Source organism: Lactuca sativa, chromosome 5 (assembly GCF_002870075.4).
Source record: "Lactuca sativa cultivar Salinas chromosome 5, Lsat_Salinas_v11, whole genome shotgun sequence".
NCBI classification, from domain to species: Eukaryota; Viridiplantae; Streptophyta; class Magnoliopsida; order Asterales; family Asteraceae; genus Lactuca; species Lactuca sativa.
The window spans coordinates 303,592,247-303,614,757 of NC_056627.2; positions in this window are offsets into that span (position 1 = coordinate 303,592,247).

Consider the following 22,511-nt stretch of genomic DNA (forward strand, 5'->3'; position numbering starts at 1 on the left):
GTGACTTGGAGGATTTAAGAGAACTCTTGAGGAAAGTATGGGTAGGTGTGGAAGGTAGTGTTGGGCTCGTACTACTGAAAGCACAGGATCCATACTTGAATCAAGGGGAGTCATGGAGAATCCAGGAAGCATGTGGGAAGAGGATTCTTTGAGTATGTTTCGATTATTGTATGGTTGTTTTTTTAGTATGGTGATGATCACTCGTGGAGGAGGTTCAGGATTTGATTTAAGCTCAAGTGTTGGCATTTAACTGATGGATGCGCAGACGCAGTACTTCATCTCGTTGGAGATCATCCGCAACATTTTGGAGCAGATTCATGTGATATTTGGTTTGGTGAAGGAATGGATTATGGAGATTTTGGATGAGCGCCTAGGCACTTTACACGCAGATATTTTAGCAATTATGGGGGCTCGCACTCTTTCCTTCCGTAATTTCCGTGCTTGTGGAGCTCCCGAGTTCTTTGGGGATAAGGACCCTATTGATAGTAGGAGGTGGTTAGTGGACATGGTGAATGCTTTTCGGTCGAGCTTCTACCCCGAGTGGTTGAAGGATAGATTGTTTCTTGTCTTCTGAAAGACAGAGCCCGAGATTGGAGGGATGAGGTGGACTTCACTTTGGGAGGAGATTTCATTGAGACGATGACTCAGGGGGAGTTTGTGACCCGTTTTCGGGTAGAGTTTGCACCACCTATCGAGGTGCAGCAGTTGGCGATGGAGTTTCAAGATATTCGCCAGACGATTGAGAATGTAGTAGAGATCACTACCAATTTTAGGGAGAGGGATATTTTGGTTTCGCAGTATGCCATAAATGAGGAGATGAAGAAGACAAGGTAGCATGATATGTTGTGAGACAGTATAAGGGATTTTTTCAGTTTTTTAGCTTGTCGGACTTTACAGGACATGATAGCTAAAGCCTGAGAGTGAGAGATTGATTAGGAGCACCTCATGAAGAGGAAACCAAAGTTGGTGTAGACAATTGGAGGTCCTGCATAGAGACCCAAGACTTTTGATCAGCGAGTGAGAGGCCAATACGGCCGAGGTCAGTGCATCACATACGGGTAGCAGCATGATGTGTTTTGTCGATTTAGGGGTTCAGGTTGCTATAAGTGTGGCAGGCTTGGTTAGGTCAGTAGAGATTTTCCCTAGGGATGAGTCTGTTATGTTTCCATTGTAACCAGGTGGGCCACGAAAAGGTCGACTGTCCGATGTTTTGGGGTGGAGCAGTGTGTGTACCTGCTCCGGTTACTTTAAGGATCACTGATGGTCAGGAGAGAAATCCAGGGATTGGTGACCCCTTGGAATTTTTCGCGTTGGGAGCCCAAAGATGACAATATTGTGATACATGCCAGAGGGGGTTGTTACAAATGGTATCAGAGTCAGGGCATGGATCGATGTGTTCAACAGGGACGTCGAAACCTATAATGGGGGGGGGGGGTAAATTTGGACATGTTAGTTACACCTGATCCCACATCGGATGGGAAAGAGAACTAAGCATTCCTTAAAAGGGGTGTGGGTACCTTCTCTTTCATAACGCCTTTTTAAAGCCGAGAGGGTAGCAGATCTCATAAGAACTCTACAGTTAAGGATGACCAGGGCAGAGCAATCTAGGGATGGGTGACCCCTGGGAATTTTTCGTGTTGGGATCCTAATGCGGACAATATTGTGATACGTGCGAGAGGGGGATGTTACAGTTTCTCCCTTATAACATATCAAAAATCACCCATCCTTTGTTTTTTACCTCTCTAGAATGAAGATATGAAAATAATAGCTAAAAGGAACTCATGTTCCTTTTCTCAGGTTTTAAATCCCCGTGTTTCCATGTCGTGGTGTTACTCATGCCACTTCATTGCATCATCTATTAGGCACATCGTCGTTTTCTTACTATTTTTGACACTTTTATTCCATCAGTAAAGGATTTGTCATGAAATAACAGATCATTGTACTTTCCCACGTCGTGGAGTTCTAAAACCGCACTGCCCTCACTATTCATTTTACGTCAACCATTTTACCGCTTCAAAACCACATCATGGCACAATCCTCGCCACATCGTGGTTATTGGAAAATCGACTATTTTCAGGATTTTTCCTATTTTATCCTTATTCACTATATTTCAGTCTTATTACATTAAGTCCATTTCACTAAGAACTTATTCACAATCTGTATCATATTATTCATCTATTATACACTTAGAAGTTCATTCAAAGTGCCTATTTACTCAAAATGACTAAAATGCCCTGTTTAGTCTAATCACTTTTTATTAGCCCATTGTTTAAGTTTTACATCTACTCTTTCATGTCTAACACTATTACTATATTACAAACACCACATTTAATTATGTTAATATAGTTATCACTAATATTCTCAGAATTCATTATTTACTCAAAATGACAAAAATACCCTTTTGGTCTAAACATTTATATTACCAATTTACTCACTTTAACATACTCACATACAACCAGTACTAGAAAAACAACCTTTTACGACGCGCAATGCGTGTCGTAAAACGCTCAGACGACGCGCAAATGCGTGTCAAGGAAGGCCCTGTCATAAAAAGAGTCGACATGCTTTTGCGCGTCGTCTATTTACGACGTGCATTTACAACACGCATTTACGACGCGTAGTTATGACACGCAATGCGTATCAAGAAAGGCCCTGTCATAAAGGAAGCGTGTCGTAACCTTACGACGTGCGTGTTTATGACACGCAATGCGTATCAAGGAAGCCCCTGTCATAAATGAAGATGACACGCATTTGCGTGTCATAAACATTAGTAACCATTTTCGATATGCATTAACGACGCGTCTTTACGATACTCATTTACGCATATACAAAAATTTGTAAACAAATATATATCAAAAAAATCAATTTCATCCAATAACATCATGTCAAAAAATTGTAATACATAGATATTAAGGGGATCTAATTGTACATTGTTATTAAGAGGTTTTTTTTTAACTATATAACCTAATACTACATTGCTATTAAGGGACACCTTCTGCAATGTAATGCTATACAAACTAAGAAGATATACACAAAGATGATAAACATCAAATTCCAACTAAGTAGAGTTGTATCTTACCTTTCATAATTCTTTAAGACTAATAAACCCCTGCTCTGATAATTCTTGTGACCTGATCAAATAAATGTCACAAAATTAATATGCTAATATAATTATTAGAAGAATCAAACATGGAATGTTAGTTGTAAAAGACGAAATTACCCTTTCTCCATCCAAAGAATGTGGGGCCACACTTGAGATATGATATTTGATCCATGTGGTGTTCCGGGTTCCAGTAAAATATAAACTATTTATCAAGTTTAATATTCAACCATTAAATGTGAGCTTGAAGCCTTCTTATAAGAAGACAAAAGGGATCATCAGGATAAAAGAGATGATGGTCCATTAGTTTGATTTTTTAGATTTTGGGTCCACTAGTTTGATTTTTTAGATTTTGGGTCTCGAAAGCATGATAAAACAACATTTTAAGGACCAAAAGATTAAAAATAAAATTGTTCGACCATACTTGTAAGAAACAGCATACCAAAGGGACGAAAAATGTAACTAACTGAAAGATACAGAAAAAAAAAACAAGACCTGAACATTATGGCCACATTCTCTCATAACATTCAAACATTTCCTTCTTGTTAAAATGGTTTAAACCGAATTTGCAAGGAAAGAAGGGATATCATCTTTCAGACTGTATCTTTGTCTCTAATACATAGCATAATAATCTTGGGTCAGACTTTCCTATAGCAGCAGGGGTAAAATCGTACTTTTTAGCATGTGTAAAAATAAGATTGTATTTTTTTTGGAAAACTTTGTAGGAGGGGTAAAAAATAGTACTTTTGGAGAGATTTGTTCTCAGCAATGAAGAACTCATCATGAGGATCATAAATAACTCCTTCATACACCCATCTGCATATAGCTGGAAAATTGCAGAAAATAGCAACATACTTTCTATATTGGTAAAGGGGTATAATAGTACCTTTTGGAAAATTGCAGAAAATGGTTTTATTGGAATAATGAAGTGGAGATAGATGTCACTTGTTATTCTAGACTATTTTTAATGTTATACTAGTTGGAAGCTTTGGCCTCTGTTTTATTTTGTGTATCATATGAGTAGTTCCACAACTTTCCCATTCCTTCCATAATTGTAGGAAATCTTCAGTCATTATATGTCGAACCTATAAAAAGATGTATGTAAGTAAGTAACAATAAAGAAAGAAGCAAATGTATAACTGGAATTGAGTCCGATAATCATTACTCTGCATACAAATTTCAAAAACAATTACCAATAAAATGACATAATTTAATAAAAATGGAAAAATTGTAAAGCATACAAGACTAATAATTTACCTTGTAGTCAAAATTGATCATTCCATGAGACATGTGTGGCTCACTTGTAAGCTAAGAAGAAAAACGAAATGAATTATCGATAACGTTCATTCAGCCAAAAAATGCTTGATGTGTATTATATGTAAATAGTAAACTAATAATTACTAATCTACCCTTCGTAGTTTACAGTTGGAATTTTTAACTACTTAAGCGGATTGAGAATGGAGCTCTGTGGGTCCCATTAGGGGTGTCAAAAAAACCCGAACCCGATTAACTCGGCTCGACCCAAACCCGAATTAGCCAAATAGGGTCGGGTCTAATAGAGTCTAAAAAGAAAATCGGGTTATTCGGGTTAACCCGACAAACCCAAAAGTTATATAGGGTCGGGTTTCGGGTAGCATTCTTTGTTTTTATTCGGGTACGGGTTAACCCGAATAAACCGATCAGTGGTTTTTTTACACAATCACAATGTACAATAATTAATGTATATGCTACAATCCTTTATGTTTTTAATATTATCTAGGCTAATATCGCAATCATATACGACATTGCATTACTTGCCCTTTTATATTTTTAAGTTACTTGCAAAACCCTTTGAATCGGTTATATCAAATCAAAAGGATGAATAAGAAATTATTAGTATATGCTTTATATTTGCTTCTCCATTATAGTAACATTAAAATGAATTAAACTTCGCTGTAGCATTAAAATGAATTAAACTTCTTCTGGAGATCTACATATGAAATCCCAAGCACTTATTTTTATTAAAATCGCACTTCATTAATCCATCTTACCTTCTTTCACTTTGTTAGTTACATTTTCAGTCCCTACACCACTATGTGATTTACTAAAATAACACAACACTAATTCATCTTACAATTGAACCCAATTAATCAGAGTAACCCAACCCTATTAACCCGTAACCCGAGTAACCCGAACCTTAATAGGGTCAGGTTTCGGGTGCAATACTTATTTTTAAAACCAGACTAACCCGACCTGTTTAACCCGACACCCGATCGGGTTGACCCGATTAACAACCCTAGGTCCCATGACAATACTATAATTTTCAAAATGGATAATTATAAAAAAAAACGAGCAAAGTTCATATGAACTCAAAGTACATATGTTGATTTGGAATTAGTACCTGTGTTTATTAATACACCACTTGAAGCACTCACCTTTGTTTCTGGATGATTTTGTTTCAAGCTGTCACACGAGGGATCAACCTACAACAATCTCTGAGTCTTCTATTTTATATTTGTCTTCTATGCCATCTTCCTCCACCTCACCAGTCGAGGGATCAACCTGCAAATAAAACATTGATTGAGTTGTTTGTTTCTTAAAAATAAATAAATAAATAAAAGAATTATTACCTCTTTACGAAGAATTTTAAGACATTGGAAAATCTACCGACAGTTGGAATGCCTTCTGGTTTCTCGAATACAATAAATGTTTGACCAGGTGTATCGTATGGAAAGGCTTTCAGAGGTTTCGTTGCCACCTCAGCAAACTCCTCTACTTCTAAAGCATCCACACCAACCACAACCGAAAACCAAATGTAAGAATTTTCTTTCTTTAAATTAATATATTAAAAGTAAAAGTGTTTTTTCTATATTTTCGGTATACCCTCCTTTGATTCCTTCCGTAAACTCTTCTTCTTCTGTTCATGGATGAAACCCGGGGGTAAGTGAGACCAATCAGCCATGTTTCAGCTGCTTCAACCCAACCATGATCCAATCAACTCTTCTTATGTTCATCGCATGCTTCATCTCCTCTGCACCTAGCCATGTCTAAAGATTTCAGGATTATTTAGATCCTCCTCATTCTGTGATCCCTAACTAGTATTTTGGTATGAAGCTACAAGTAAACAAAAAGTTAAAAACTCAAATCAAGTCAAAAGTAAACCAAGTGATTTCAGGATTTTTATCGTATTAAGTTGTTGTTTCTATATAGGGTAAAAAAGAAATACATATATACATAACTTCATTGATTAAATCATGTTTTCATTTAAGTCAAAAAGAAACAACACCTTCATAACTTATACATAAATAATAGTCATTTGTTGTAAACTTGTTTCATCTAAGCTCAATTACATTATGCATAACCACAAGAAGCAGTAAGTGGACATATATATATATATATATATATATATATATATATATATATATATATATATATATATATATAATGAAACTACCTGCATAGGCTAAATAAACCCTGAAATTGAAGTGTTTCTTTCTCAAATGTCAATTATATGACATATGGCCCCACCCCCTTCTAAAACAAAATAGAATTCATAATGCTAATTGCAACTACAACTTCAACCCATTCACATATATGCAAAAACCAAACTAATATTTTAGCATACATTATGGGAAAGTGAAAACTAACAAGATCATAAGTATGATAAACTTGTAATTTAGTGAAAGAGAAATCTTCACAAAAAAAGGTAGCTCTAAACATAGATACGAATATAATATGTCATTTACAACAAATCTGATAAAAAAGTATGTTGTGACTGGTAATAAAAGTATATTTGTGAGTTTATATTAAGCAGCAAGTTTGGCATTCAAAAGTCAAAATTTACCTCTTGTACTTGAATGAATGATCTGAATAGGAAGAAGGTAGAATGACCATTTTACCCTTCTTGCTAGAAAAAACAAACCTGCAACCAGGCTCATTTGGTAAAAATTTACATCTTGCCATGCTGATTCAAACAAAAGTAAAAAAAATACATTTCATATTACAAGAAACACTTGAAGATCGTAATAGTCAAGAATTTGACTTTAAAACAGTTATTGTTAACAATTTTGGCCAATCAACCTTGTGAAGGTTAGATCAGAGCTTCACCAACAAGGGAAGAAGCAGAGGAAAGATTAGTTCCATGAACAAAATTGGAAGAACCAGGAGCTGAAGGAGCTGGACAAGGTCTAGGAAGCATAGGTGGTCCAGTATTGTGATTCAGAACCGGTAACCTACTCGGACTTGAGAAAGAGCAAATGCATGAGAAGTATGAGGCTGCTGCAACTGTTTTGGATCCTGATGATCATTATTTGTAGAAAAATGATTATGTGAGTACAGTAGAATCATTCATAATAATAATAATAGCATATCATAAAATATGTTAGAAAGTTGCTAAGAGACTACATGTGTCCTTCTGTAATGTTGTTTATGTCTAATCATAATAATTTTCTCAAAATAAGATTTCAGTGTATCCTCTTCCATTGGTCCCTGCAACCGTTGAAATAATTGTCTTGCACTGCGCTGTATAAACATACATACATACAATCACACTCACACATATGTATACTATATCAACGTGTATATTTCATATATAAAAAAGTTGAATATTGCCACTGGAGATGAAAAGTGAACGATTTGTACCTGTGAAATCTTGAATCTAGGTTTCATCATGTTGACCAACATTTTCTTTAGAGGCGGAGGATATACCTTGTTCAATACGCTGGATAAACATAACATGACAAAATATTTAAGAATTAATGGATAAGAAACATGAATGGAAACTAGTGTTTACCTAAAGCACTTTAAATATGAAAATGAACCCATTGGCATAAACTGAACCTGGAACCCCACATCTCCAAGCAACTTGATGTGGCAGCTGTCCTAGAACAGGACGTTGCAAAGATGTAGGAAAAACTGATACATTCTTTGGCACTTCAGAGGAAACCACCTGATAAGAACCAAAAGAAGATATCACCAATTTGAAATGTATTGATAATGGCACATCTTGATGATACAAGTTTATTTCATTTGAGAACCAATAACAAAAGCATCAAACGAACACATGTAATGGTTCTAATGGTCCACTCTTTGTAATAAAATCACAAGATTTTTTTTATAAATTCCTATTACATCCAACTGGATTAGAATATTGACATTTCAACAAACTGAACCAAATCTTCATATAACAAAAAATAGTGAATAAAACGGCTTCTAGTAATGTGTGCGTATATAAAAGCATATTAAAAATAGCTTCCAAATAGGTGTAAGCAGCAGAACAGGGGAGCCTGCTTTCTGGTAACACCAATGGTTCCTAAGTGACCGTATACTTCCTCACAATCAAGAATATATCATAAGAAGGAAAGACACAAGTTGAAAGAGGATTGGACAGTGGTCCTTGTGTGTTTGAAAGAGGATTATACGCCCATAATTTCTCCCTCCTGAAACATTTCAACAACACTGAATCAAGAAATTAAATGAAGAGAGGGTTTTTGGTAGTAGAAGTATTACCCAGATATAAGGAAGTGAGAAATCTTGAAAATGGGTCTAGTGTTCATGGTGTACTATGTGAGGACTGTGGAGGAGCGCAGTATGGGGAATAGTAAGAAGAATCAGACCTAGGGCTTCTTAGATAGACAATTTTTATTCCAACAAATGAAGTTACTAGGTAAGAAAATAGGATTAGGTTGAGGCTGATGTTGCTGGCTGGAAAGGTGAGTGAGTCGAGATCGCCGATAACAGAGCGGTCGTCATGTGGTTCTTAACAAAACCCTAGCTTATATGTGATGATTTCAATGGTGCCTGAAGGAAATCAAAGGAATAATTAAGAGAAAAAATACACAGAAGAGAAGAGAAGATATTACATACGAAAGTGAGAAGACGGAAAAGACAAGTGGGAAGCATCAGTTCTGTAGGGTTGTATTTGGCGGGGATGATGGAAACATAAAAGAAAATTACAAAAGAACCCTAAACTATTTCATCTACATTCACCTTTCAAGCAAAACTCCGATGATCTCTCTTTCTCTTTCTCTCTCTTTCTCTCTCTCTCTCTCTCTCTCTCTCTCTCTCTCTCTCTCTCTTTAACATTCCCGACAAAGCTATGGCAAGGCAAGACGAGGTGAGGTACTGAGGTCGACGATTGTTACAGAGGCCAAGGAGAAGTGAGATTGTTTTCAAAATTTTAGGGTTTTGTTTTCCTCCATTACCTACTCAAGGCAGTTTCACTAAAATTATTAAGTGACACCTACAGAGGACGCGCTTTTAACAAAAAGCGCCCTCCGTGTTTTTAATTTTTTTTCTTGAGACACTAATTTAAGGGCACCCAAAAATGCGTGTCCTCTATCCTTCAAAATCTGGAAGGCTGACAATATTTTTAAGGACACACAAAAATGCATATCGTAAATCAGTGAGTGTCATTGTTTACGCATGATTAAAGGGTATTTTTCTTGTAGTGAGCATTTTACACTGCTACTTAGTCACAATTTATAGTTCATTATAACAAAACAAGTGTCACAGTTTGTGTGGCCATTGTACAGATAATCAAAACTTTAACCACATTTAATTATACCAAATGTGACAATTATTAGCCACACTCAAAAATTGTAGCCATATGTCACCATCATCTATGATTACTGATGAACACTATGATACTTTTTTTATATGAGACAATAGATAAACATAGGGTGACATGACGGAATTGTATATGTTTCTGTATCATGGTGCTTTTTTGGAAACATGAAATCCAATGTAGCTAACTGGTGAAAGATATGGCCAGATTAAATATTTGTGTGTCCATAGGGTGGTGTTTACTAGTGACTTAGTAAAAGCAAGTTAACAAGTTCCTTGTAGTTGTTTATGGTCAGGTGCCTTTTAATATGTATGTCAAAATATGATGAATTGGCTTTGAAAAAAACAAATAATGTGAGTGTAAGTAGCATTTGGTTATGGTTACAATTATTATGTATGTCTATAGGTAAATCTTGGTATAGAAGAAATATAATGTTTGATCAGTATAATTATAGTACGGTCATTGAATGTGTGACTATGATTATGTAATGGTCATTCTTTTTGTACTAGTGTATGTTTAAAGTTAAAAAATAGTCTTCTTAAAATGAAAATATGTTCTTGTAAGTATTTGGTGACTTATTAATATATTATTGACTTCATTTTTTTATTTTTTCGGAGAGAGAGATTTTCCGGAAATTTTTTTAAAACACAAACAAAAGGATACAAATAAAACAGGGAGAATTATTGGAGATTCGGAGGAGGTGGCCAAAGCCTTAGACATCATTAAGGTTTTTGGCCTAAAACTGGGCCTTCAGTTGAATATCAAGAAAACCAAGCTCTTTTGGTTCTCGTGTGATGGTAGGAAGTTGCGTGATGGGCTATTCCCTGTTGGGATTAGGAAGCTGCCATTGGGGGTGAAACTTCTCAGGGGAGCGTTTAATAGAGATGCTATTTTTATTAGCAGTTTAGCCAAAAAGAGAGTTGAAAATGCTGTGAATTTGATGCGCCTTCTTCCACAATTGTCTGACCCTCAAAGTGAGCTCCTTCTACATCGGTCTTGTATGAGTATTTCTAAAATTTTCTTTGGGCGGTGGACGTGCCAACCCATTCACATGGAGGATGTGGCGTTGTTCTTTGACAATGGGTTGCGCAGGGCGATTGAGGACATTGTGGTTTGTGGTGGCGCATTCTTTGGCATCATATAGTGGAGAATTGGTTATCTACCCATTAGGTTTGTTGGTTTGGGTTTATACTTAGTAGTAGAGGCTACCTCATATTCTTTTCTTCCTCAAGGGCCTAATCTTGTGTATTGTAAGACCACATTGCGGGATAGTGACATATATGGTATGGATTTTGATTATGCGTGTGCCTTAGCTTCTCTTCGTAACAAGCTTCTGGAAATTAACCTTATCAATTTTACTTCTAAGGAAACCACCCTCCCCCCCCCATAAATCCCAAAGTACACTAGTGAGTGCCCTTGTTAGTAAAATTGTCCAAGATATGGAAGTGCATTTCAGCATGACGGCTCGGCAAAAAGCAGTTTTCCATTGTTTAGGTGGACCACATGCTCAAAATTTTCTTCTAGGTATCCCTATAGATGGGCTTGGGAAACATATGTCTCCTGTGGAGTATCGTATCATCCTCAAATATCGACTAATGATTCCAATATTCCCAACTGACGAGATATGTCTGGTGTGCCAAAAGGCATGTTTGGACTATTTTGGAGAGCATGCAGTTCATTGCAAAGAACTCATGGGTTTCAAATACAGCCATAATGTGGTTAGGGATAATTTGGTCAACATATTTACGCGTGCTGTGGTTTCTACCAAGAAAGAGGCTCCTGTGAATTTCTTGACTGGCCCGATAGAAGGAAGGTCAACCCTTAAACCGGCCGATGTTTTGATTTTTCATTGGGTTGGAGGGAAACACGCATGTGTAGACCTTACAGGGGTATCTCCTCTAGTAGGCTTAAGGGTCGGGGGTTTTACGATGGGACAGGCTGCATTAAAGGCTGCTACATGCAAGCTCACCAAACATGAGAAAATCGTGCATGGAAAATCAACACGTGTTCATACCATTTGCATTTGATACGTTTGGTTTCCTTGCTCCGGATACGATGGAGCTTCTTAATAGATCACAACAAATCATGCATAGCAAAGTTATATCCCCTAGATCTATGGATGTAGCCTTCAAAAGAATTGGCTTTACCATACAAAAATCTTAGCGGTACTACTTCGCGAAAAGTCTCTCCCTCCTCAAAGTTTCCAACACTTCCCTCACGTGCTCCTTGTGCTACTCCTGATTCTTGGAATAAACCAGGATATCATCAATAAATATAATCACAGATCGATCCAACATCAGCCTGCACATGCGGTTCATGAGAACCATGAATGCGACTGGAGCATTGGTAAGCCCAAAAGGCATTACCGCGAACTCATAATGACCATAACGAGTCCGGAAGCTGTCTTCTGCACATCTTCATCTGATGATAACCCGATCACAAATCAACCTTGAAAAACCAATATGTAGCCTGAAGTTGGTCAAAAAGATCATCAATCTTCGGGAGTGGATAACGGTTCTTCACCGTTACCTTATTCAGCTCCCGATAGTCAATGCACATACTATGAGACCCATCCTTCTTCTTCACAAACAAGATCGGTGCTCCCCATGGCGAACTGATCGATCTGATCAATCTCTTGTCTAACATCTCCTGCCGCTGTGTAGATAACTCCTACATCTTAGGAGGAGCCAATGGATACAATGCTTTGGCTATCGGAGCCGCACCTGGAACCAGATCAATTTTGAACTCTACCTGCCTCTCCGGAGGCACCCCGGGCAAATCCTCTGGAAACAGATTGGGATAATCCCACACAATCCTCACATTATCCATGGTAACCTTTCCCTTATCTGTAGTATCCATCACATTGGCGACAAATCCTGAGCAACCCTATTGAATATAGCATATGGCCCTCGCTGCTGAACACAAAATCGGCCCACGTTAAGCTCTCTCTCCATGAACCACTAACTCTCCCCCACTTAGGGTTCGAACCCAAACTAGTTACTGCTCCCCATTAGGGCTTAACCAATCCATACCCACAATTACCTTGTTCCCACGCAAAAGGAATGGGAACCAAGTCGACCAGATACTGCTCGCTGAATAACTGAAGAGTACGACCCCGGTGAACCCTCGCAACCCGAACAAATCTATCATCCTTGATCTCAACATCTAATGGACAATCCAACTCCCACGGAGCTCCAACAAACCTCTTGCTAAGCTTAAGCGTGATCGGGTAGCCCCAGAATCAAACAACACCAAAGCGGATATACCATTCACAAGGAACGATCCTAAAATGAAAAAACATAAATATCAACCGACAAATCAATATAAATAAATAGATGAGGAGAACATACATACCCATCACCATGTCGGGAGTCGAACAAGCCTCCTCCAACTTCAATTGAAAGCCCTGTTCTTCATCATAGGTGCATCTGCCCGACCCTGACAATTGTTAGGAATCTAGAGAGTTTTAGGAGCGGGTGCTAATACCGGTCCTACTGCAACCAAACTCGGACAATGGGCCTTCTTGTGGCCCCTATGATTGTAATTGAAGCAAATCAAATCAGATACCGAGGTGGTGGTGGTAGTAGCAATGCAATACCTGCTAATATAAGTAGTCTGACCGCACTTGAAGCAACCAAAACCACCCACCCTACACGCCCCATCATGCATCTTGCCGCACTTTCCATAGCGGCCCCGGCCCTGCTAACCCTTCTCTCTCACATCAACAACCTTGGGCCTCTTCCCTAAACCCCCAGATACCTGTGCCTCATTCGACTTCCTCTTCCTCTCCATCTCAAGATCATTATCTCTCTCCTTAGCCCTCATTATCATATCCTCCAGCTTCCTGTAGTTGCATCGGCTAACAAACTGTCGAATGTCACTACTTAAAATCTCATAATACCTAGCCTTCTTCATCTCCTTGTCCGCTACATACTGTCAAACCAAAAGTGCCCTCTCCCGGAACATCGCGGTGATCTTAACCACCGTCTCAGTAGTTTGGCGAAGATCCTGAAACTCTCGCGCCAACTGCTGCACCTCAATCACTGGTGCAAACCCAACCCTAAACTTGGTTACAAAATCATCCCAGGTCATCGAATCAACCGCAACATCACCAACGAAGTGCCCAACCTTCTCCCACCAATCTCGTGCCATGTCCTTCAAATGATAGGAAGCAAGTGTCACACCCCCGAACCAAGGATGGCGGAAACGTCCAGGGGTGGAGGACTTCATGTGTAGTATCATAACAACAATGGTAATAGTGATGAAAGTAAACGCAACCAACATATATATAATTGAAAGAGTTACATCATTGTATGAATTACATGTTTCAAAATCAATTACAATATGTTGATAAAATATGATAAGTTTGACGCCTCAACGTCCCATCCTCAAAAGTACTTTGTTACCTGTTTAGCGATTTCCTGAGAATACAAGTAGTTTAAAAAAAATGTCAACACAATGGTTGGTGAGTTCATAAGTTTTTGTATATAATTATGAAAAAGCTCGTCATGTAATTGTATAGTTGTTCCAGAAAAATCCGATATTTTCCTTAAAATGAATAATGTAGTCTTGTATCCAAAGACTGAAATATATGAGTAATCTTTCTTATTTACAGAAAATAATGTGTGTTTATTTCAATACAAACGCGTATGATATCAGTGAAACTCTCGTATATTCTTAAGTTTGTTAATACTTTCTGTGAGCTATTATAACCATACTATGACCTAGGTGGCCTGAATACGATGTTCTTCGAGCGTCGTAGAACTGAAATGACAGTTGTCACCACAGACCTACCGGTCTAGCTATTGCGAGCAGCTCTGGTGTGGGTTGTCAAGCCCAATATAGATCTATATACAACTATCACGCTCTCCTTCCAGGAGACTCTGGTTACAATACAGGACTTATGATTTATGTGAAGAGGATGACTCACAAAGTTATTAACGAATTTACACTTAATCATACTGAAAGTTTCCTTTTTGTAATGTATGCATTTTGAAATCCATCGTAAACTATACCTATTATAGCTTATCAAAACGAAGGTAGTAACAGTAAAGTACGTAATTTTTACTTAACATAGTTTATTTAACGTTTGTGTGTAATGGGTATACTTCAATAATAACGCTTTGTGTAATCTATGCTTTATCTAGTAAAAATCCATTTGTTAACAGGTTTATGTCTAGATACTAACACAAGAATGTCATATATTGCAAATATGCATGAACATGTAATAATATACACCTTGCTCAACATGTTACAAGGTGTTATGAAAATTATATGATGTTAACTAAATTAGACCTTCCTGCACTGTTTTAGAAAAGCCATAGAAAAATCATACGAAGTCGAAAACTAAATCCGTAAATTCTGGGAGTTCCCAAAAAGTGTCTAGTTTACTCATAATTTTTATAATGATTTTTAATGACCTCCAACTTGGGTGAAAAAGTCCATAATCACAGACTGGTCCGGATTGGTGCTTGGAATGATAGGTAGTTTTGTAAAAATTACCATAAATTGTAGAAAAATCGTATGGAGATGTGCAAGTAGTCATTTTAAAGCTAAGAAGTGGAACTATATGAACCTAAAAACAGTTTTGAAAACAAAAATGTTTAAGATGTCCAAAACGGTCCGTGAATGGAGTTGAACTTTTCTGATGAAAGCTGTTAGAAAAATGTAGTAATGTTCTTAATGTTTTAACTTGTATCCCCCCCCCCCCCCCCCCCCTAAAAACTTGAGAAAACATGAAAATGTAGGGGTATGAACTCACCTTAAGTGTTTTCAGTAGATGATTGATGAAGAATGGAGGTGCTTAACTCAAGGACACTTGGAATGTCTTGAAGATTTCGAGAATCTAGCATGATAGTTATGGAGTTTGTATGAGCTATCAATGATTTGAGTAGAACGAAGTGTGAGAATCACAAGGAGGGTGGATTACACTTACCAAGAGTGGAAGAACACTTGATGATTAGCCTTGAAATCGTGAGTGAGAGAGAGAAGTTGGAGAGAAAGAGTTGGAGTTCAATCTTGGTGAAATTTGAGAGTGTTTGAAGAGAATGAGGAGAGAGGGTGTATAATCAGCCCTTAGATTGTGGGGTGACTTGTGAATGAGAGTAAAAGGTACAAGGTATGGTGGGGAGGAGTGTGGGTTGTCATGGAGTGGGTGTGGGGGTTGCTTGCGTCATAACTAAGGTAAGGTCAACACTCTTCTTTTTGTACTTTACCAACTCCTTTTTAAATAAGATTTTATCCTTAAAATGTGATTAAATCATTAATTTAGGGGTCTTATAATTAAAAATAAAGTTTTGGGTGAAAATCCTATGTTAAAATAATTAAAAATGGGTTTAAAACGCAAAAATACGCAAAAACGGGTGAAAAATGAACTTTCCCAGCGAGACTCCTCGGATCTCGGCCGAGGCTCGGTCTCTGGGCCGAAGTTCGGTCAGGTGATGCAGGGTTCGGACGCGAGTGGCTGAATCAGGAGGCGGGACGCGAAGCGATGGCTCGGTCCGATGAGAAGCTGTCCGAAGCGAAGGCGAGGGTTCGGTCCGTAGTGAGGCCAGAACCGAAGGAACTGTTGTGAACAGTAATGAACAGTACCTTCGGGTTCGGTTCTTCCTCTTATGCGATGATCGGTTCAGACCTTCCTTCTATGTGCGGTTCGGCTCGGATGAACAGTGGCTTCGGTTCGGTTCATGGGTCAGCAGCTTCGGTTCGGCTCATGAACAGTACTCTCGGTTCGGACCTTCATGAATAGTACTTTCGGTTCCTTAGGAGGGGTTTCGGTTCCTAAGAGGGGTTTCGGTTCCTATGGTCCGTTTTTTCGCGTAGACTTCCGTTCTTGGGCTATTTTTCGCCAAATTCGAGGGTCGGGATGCCCCGAGTGATTATAGAAAGTTGGGAGAGATTTCGAGAGAGATTTGAGAGAGATTCCTCGTTCTCAGAGAGATTTGGGAGAGATTTGACGTACTTGGGGAGATTTCTCATACAAAGAGAGATTTGGGAGAGATTTCACATACTTAGGGAGATTTGGGAGAGATTTGACATACTTGGAGAGATTTCACATACAGAGAGAGATTTGGGAGAGATTTCACATACTTAGGGAGATTTGGGAGAGATTTGACATACTTGGAGACATTTCACATACAGAGAGATATTTGGGAGAGATTTCACATACTTAGGGAGATTTGGGAGAGATTTGACATACTTGGAGAGATTTCACATACAAAGAGATATTTGGGAGAGATTTGACATACTTGGGGAGATTTCACATACAAAGAGATATGTGGGAGAGATTTCACATACTTAGAGAGATTTGGGAGAGATTTGACATACTTGGAGAGATTTCACATACAGAGAGAGATTTGGGAGAGATTTAACATACTTGGGGAGATTTCACATACAAAGAGATATGTGGGAGAGATTTCACATACTTAGAGAGATTTGGGAGAGATTTCACATACAGGGAGATAGAGTGAAAACGATTGAGAGTGTTTTCGTGTGTGATGAATGAGAGTGTCCGGCTTCGCAATGCAAGGTCCTTAGACCCCGTTGTGCCATGTTTTAGGATTTTACACACTCCCTATGAGTATGCAACATTGTTTTATTGTTTTTGTTCGTTGTTTAGCACTAATCCTAAGGAAATTTAAACACATGAACTTTCCAAGTGGTGTTTTCTCATTAAAATAGTGAGTTATACAGTAATTACATAATATAAACCCTATCATACAAGGTTTTAATTGAGTTGACCGGTTTGACTCGTTGACCTTGTCCGACTTAGACTTGACCCGAATTTGACTATTGTCACAACAAGCCTGACTGTTGCCCCCTCGGGGCAACTGCTGGTGCAAAAGACGTTAACAACATCCGTTAACCACCTCCTGCTCGCTATCAGGTCCTTCGGCCCATGATAGTCCCGAGCTCCACATGCCCAGAATTCCATGAAGGTCAATGTACGTGCCCCTACCAAGGCCACCATCTCAGAACGACAGGCGCTCAACCGCTCATCCAAAATCTCCATAATTCCCTCCTTAACCGTACCAAAGATCACACGAGTCTACTCAAGAATGCAACTTGTAATCTCAAACGAGATGAACTAGGAACTCCCTAGTCTGATCATCTAGTTTCCCGACTCCAAAACTTGAGCTCGAGCCCTCTCCAGCACCAGAACTGCGAACATGTCTGCCCCGCAGAGTCACCATACTGAAAATAGACCATAAAAACCATCAAGCTAAGCATCAGAATATATTGAGGGATCATAAACTCTAAAAGCTTCCTGGTTTCCTCGCAAATCTCCTTAACTCGAGTATGGATGCTCTGCTTCCATTATTACGATCCCATACTATCTCCCACATCTATCCGTACTTTCCTTAAGGATTGCCTTGAATCCACCAAGTTACCCCATATCCATCCAATTAATCCTCATCAAATAAGGCTCCTAGCACTAAATCTCATCCTAGGTTTTTCCTAGGGAAAACTACACACCACTCTTCGCCATCAGCTACAGAAGGAACACCTGCTAACTCCCTCTAACTAGATCACAAATATAATTACATAGTACTAAAACTAGACAATTCTTTAAATGAGAGGTATCATAATACAACGGTTGGACTCGGACAAGAGTTTTGCAATAGAGTAAAAACCTAACCTTCTAAAATTATTTATTTCCCATAATATGTAACTTAGCATATTCTCTTAATAATTAGCTGAAGCTAGTGAGAACTCCTAAAAAGCTCAAAGCAATATGCATTCAAGCATCAAGTATTCAGAACCAAGCATCATCTAATCAGGCTATCCTATCACTGACTGATCAGTACTAGCATGCAAGTCTACAAGCTCATACAATAGGCATACAAATTTATCTCTCCTAGCATTCTATACTGCAAAAATTGAGAAAATCCTTAGCCCTAACTAGCATGCAATTCACAGATTCAAAGATCAAATCATATCAAATAACAGGTATGGGTATTTTGGGAAAACTTACTTGAGCTCGGTCGATTGCATGCACCATGCCCTTTCTTGTCTTAGAAAACTCTTTTCTTAAAATTACATTTATTTTTGAAAAGCTTTAGCAAATCCTCAGTTTGAGTTCAGAAACAGCCGAGAGTATGTCTGAATCCGTCAAACCAAGGCTCTGATACCAACTTGTAACATCCCAAAAATAAGACTCTAAAATTTCATTTTTATTTTAATAAAACCAATATCCCAAAAACATCATCATAAAAATCCAATTAAAACAATGTATCAATCATCATATCATATCAGAGTAAATCGCAAAATATGGAATCGAGTGGTGTGTGCTCTACAATCATCCCGGACTCTTCCTTTTGGAACTAGAAGTACCTAAAATATAAAGTGAAAACGATACGCATGAAGCTTAGTGAGTTCCCCAAAATACCTCATATCATACATTAATAATCAAATAACAGGCCCCGCCTAATGAATGTATCGGGCCCCACCCACACTCTCATAACGAGTCCCGCCCACTCAGTATAATGAGTCCCGCCCAAACTCTTATAACTGGCCCCTCCCATTGAGTATAATGGGCACGCCCAAACTCATATAACGAGCCACACCCACATACAAATCTTATAAGCATAACAGATAATAGCATACAGAATAACCATCGAACCTCGCCCAGTAAGTATACCAGCACATACAAGAGTTACCAGCACATACAAGAGTTATACAGACATCTAGTATTCTAGCATAACAGATCATGAGCTGGAATTGATGCATTATACCTACTAAACATGGTGAGGAAACTCACCTCAAACTGTTAAATCTCATAGATAATTGTTGGCCCGCTAAAATCCCTGCGCTATAATCACAAAACATCATCCAAATAATAATTGGATCTCAACTCATACTAAGAGTCTAAACAAGGGTAAAAGACCTTTTTTACCCTTTACCCAATTTGCCCCAAACCCTAGCCCAATCCAATTGTCCAAAAGCCCAAAATTTCAAAATAATCATTCCAAACCCAATTATGGCCCAATTTTTGAAATTCGGCCCAAATCTCGTTCGTGGGCTTCTAACCAAAAGTCTTCTAAAATACTAATAGCCCAACACTAGAATTATGATTCCCGAACAAGGCCTAAGACACCAATGAACCAATACCGATAAGCCCATAACACCAAAGCCCACTGCTGAATACGCGAGGCGTACTCAGCCTATATGCTAAGCGTACTCACTTTAGGGCTTGTACGCTATGTGTAACAGGTTGTACACCAAGCTAGTGTTGCAAAACTCGACCTACTCGGCCGATTACTCGGAATCGGCCCTCCAGCGAGGCGAGTAATGTCAACTCGGTCAAAAAAACTCCGATTTAGTCAAAATCGGCCAAAAATCGGTCAAACTCGGTCTTACTCGGGCCTACTCGGTCAAAATCGGTCAAACTCGGTCAAAGTGTTAAAATTGTCATAAAAAGAGAAAAAAAATCAAGAATTTCAAGATTAATATGTATAATGCACTTAATGATTTATTATTTAACACAAACATGTGATTATTACTACATATATATCTTAAATTTTCAGTAATTATCCACGTAGTGAGACAATTATGTGTATTTCAGTTTTTATGTATTCACATGTATCTAATTTTGGTTATATATTTCAATCAATTTATGATTTTAACTTATGATTTTGACATATATAATTTTTCAAAAAACTATTTCTACATGAATTACCGAATCCAAGTACTCCCGAGTACTCGCTACTCCCCAGTCGGCCGAGCAGGTACCGAGTAGCGAGTTCTACAACCTTGCACCCAACGTACTCAACTAGTTTGGCCAACCTTCTCATTCAACTTTTAAATGGTTAAGACTTCACTCCAAAACTTAGATCTGACTTTCTTGAGGTGGTTTATCATGTAAAGTTGCCAACTTTACGTGCATGCATGGCTTAATGAGGCCGTCGGAGCTCAAAAGAGCTTAATGAATGACTTAACACATGCATGAGACCATAAACACCATAAAGTTGGCACCTTTAAGCTTGACGAACTCTCAAACATCCGGATCTACAAAATTTAGCTTCTAAAACGGCCTTAACCCATCAAGACCAACCAAAAAGGGACAAAGAAGCATAAAACCATTACATGAAGAGATCTAAGCATACAAAGATCAAGGTTGAGACTTTATACCTTCTTACAACTGAGAAAGGTGCCTAATCTTTGGATCCACAAGCTCAAGCTCCAACAAAGCTTCTTCACCAAATCCTTCTATCAAAGGCACCAGCTAACCAAGGAAACACCCTAAAAGGTCAAGAACACTCAAAAATGCTATTAGGGTTTGAGATTAGGGTTTTAGGACAATGGAGGCTGATAAGGAGGCCATCTCTTGGGACTTAAGGTGAATATATAGGGTGCAACACCCCAAAATTAGGGTTTCATTAAACCTCTCGTACGGCCAGCGTAACCCTCATACGTCTAGCGTACGAGGCTCGAACCCACGACCAACCTTCCCATTAGTATGCGAAGCATACACACGTGGTACGCCCCGCGTACTAGCTTCTCAGCTAGTACGCTAAGCATACCCTATGGTACGCCCCACGTACTAACCACTAGGACCAAAATGCAATAATCTTAATTACAAAGGGCTAAAAGATAACATACCCATTTCAAGTGTTACGTGAATGTTAAACGATAATCATACCTAAAAAATTTCAAGTGGATTTAATATAAATTTGGCACTGTTTTACAGTTTTTCAATGTCTTTAAAATTGTGTAATGGTCACTTTACATCATTTTTGACATGTGGTTAAACAGTTAACAATAGTCACAATCTAAAAAAATATGTGTCTACAAGTGTTTTAAAATCTTTTTTTTCTCAAGCTTTTGTGATGATTACTTAAAGAATAAAAATATCAAGAAAATAGACGTGGCAAATAAATACCACGTTTCACCGAATTCAATAATTATGTGACTAAAATTTCATGTATTGTCACGTTTAGATAACATTTGTGTGTCATAATATAAAAAAAACAACTTGCTAATGTACAAATAACGTGACAGTTACAACCACTATTATGTATATAAATCAATTACAGTTCTTTTTAATATCAAAAGGAAACTAAATTTTAAAGTGACCATCAAATTCATATAAGGGTATCGCCTTTAGTCACACTTTCAATGAAAAGAATGTCACTATACACATATGCTCACACTTTTATGGTGTGTCCGTTGATCATTTTTGTATTAGTGTCCATACCTTATGCAACAAAAACACAAGAAAGTATTCATAAGAAAATGAGTTAACACGTTATTTGGGAAGTAAATGTTATAGACTCGACTATCACTTCAGCATTTACACAAGCATATTATGTGCATATAAATGTTCTACAAAATACTTGTTAAAGTACTACCTTCAAAGATATCATGGAATTTTATTTTTCCCAATCAAACAATAGCAATAAGAAGCACATGAAACATGGAAAATAGAGGCAACAAAAATGTAATCTATAAAGCAACACACAAAAACAATGAAAAGGGATTTCAGTCATGGAAATAAACCAATGGAGCTGTAAAAAAATGAAAAGATGAAGGGGAAATAGCAAGAAACTTGATACATTCATGATGATCGATGGAAATTCAGAAGAAGGAGAACTCTAACCGTAATTTCTTAATCAATTTGGATACCACGGTCAGGGGGTACAATTCATGATGTGAGTTGTAGGTCAAACTTGTGAAGTTAGTGTTATAGGTAGCAAACACTTTGACAACATCAAAGGGAAGATATCACCGTTGTGATCCATGAATGTTAAATTAAAGGGAGATTGGATATGGAATCGTAAATTGCCTCCCGTTAAACTCTAAAAATATAAGGGTAGGATGAAGCACTTTATGTTGGCAGGAATTAAGAGTGGACACTATAAAAATTAG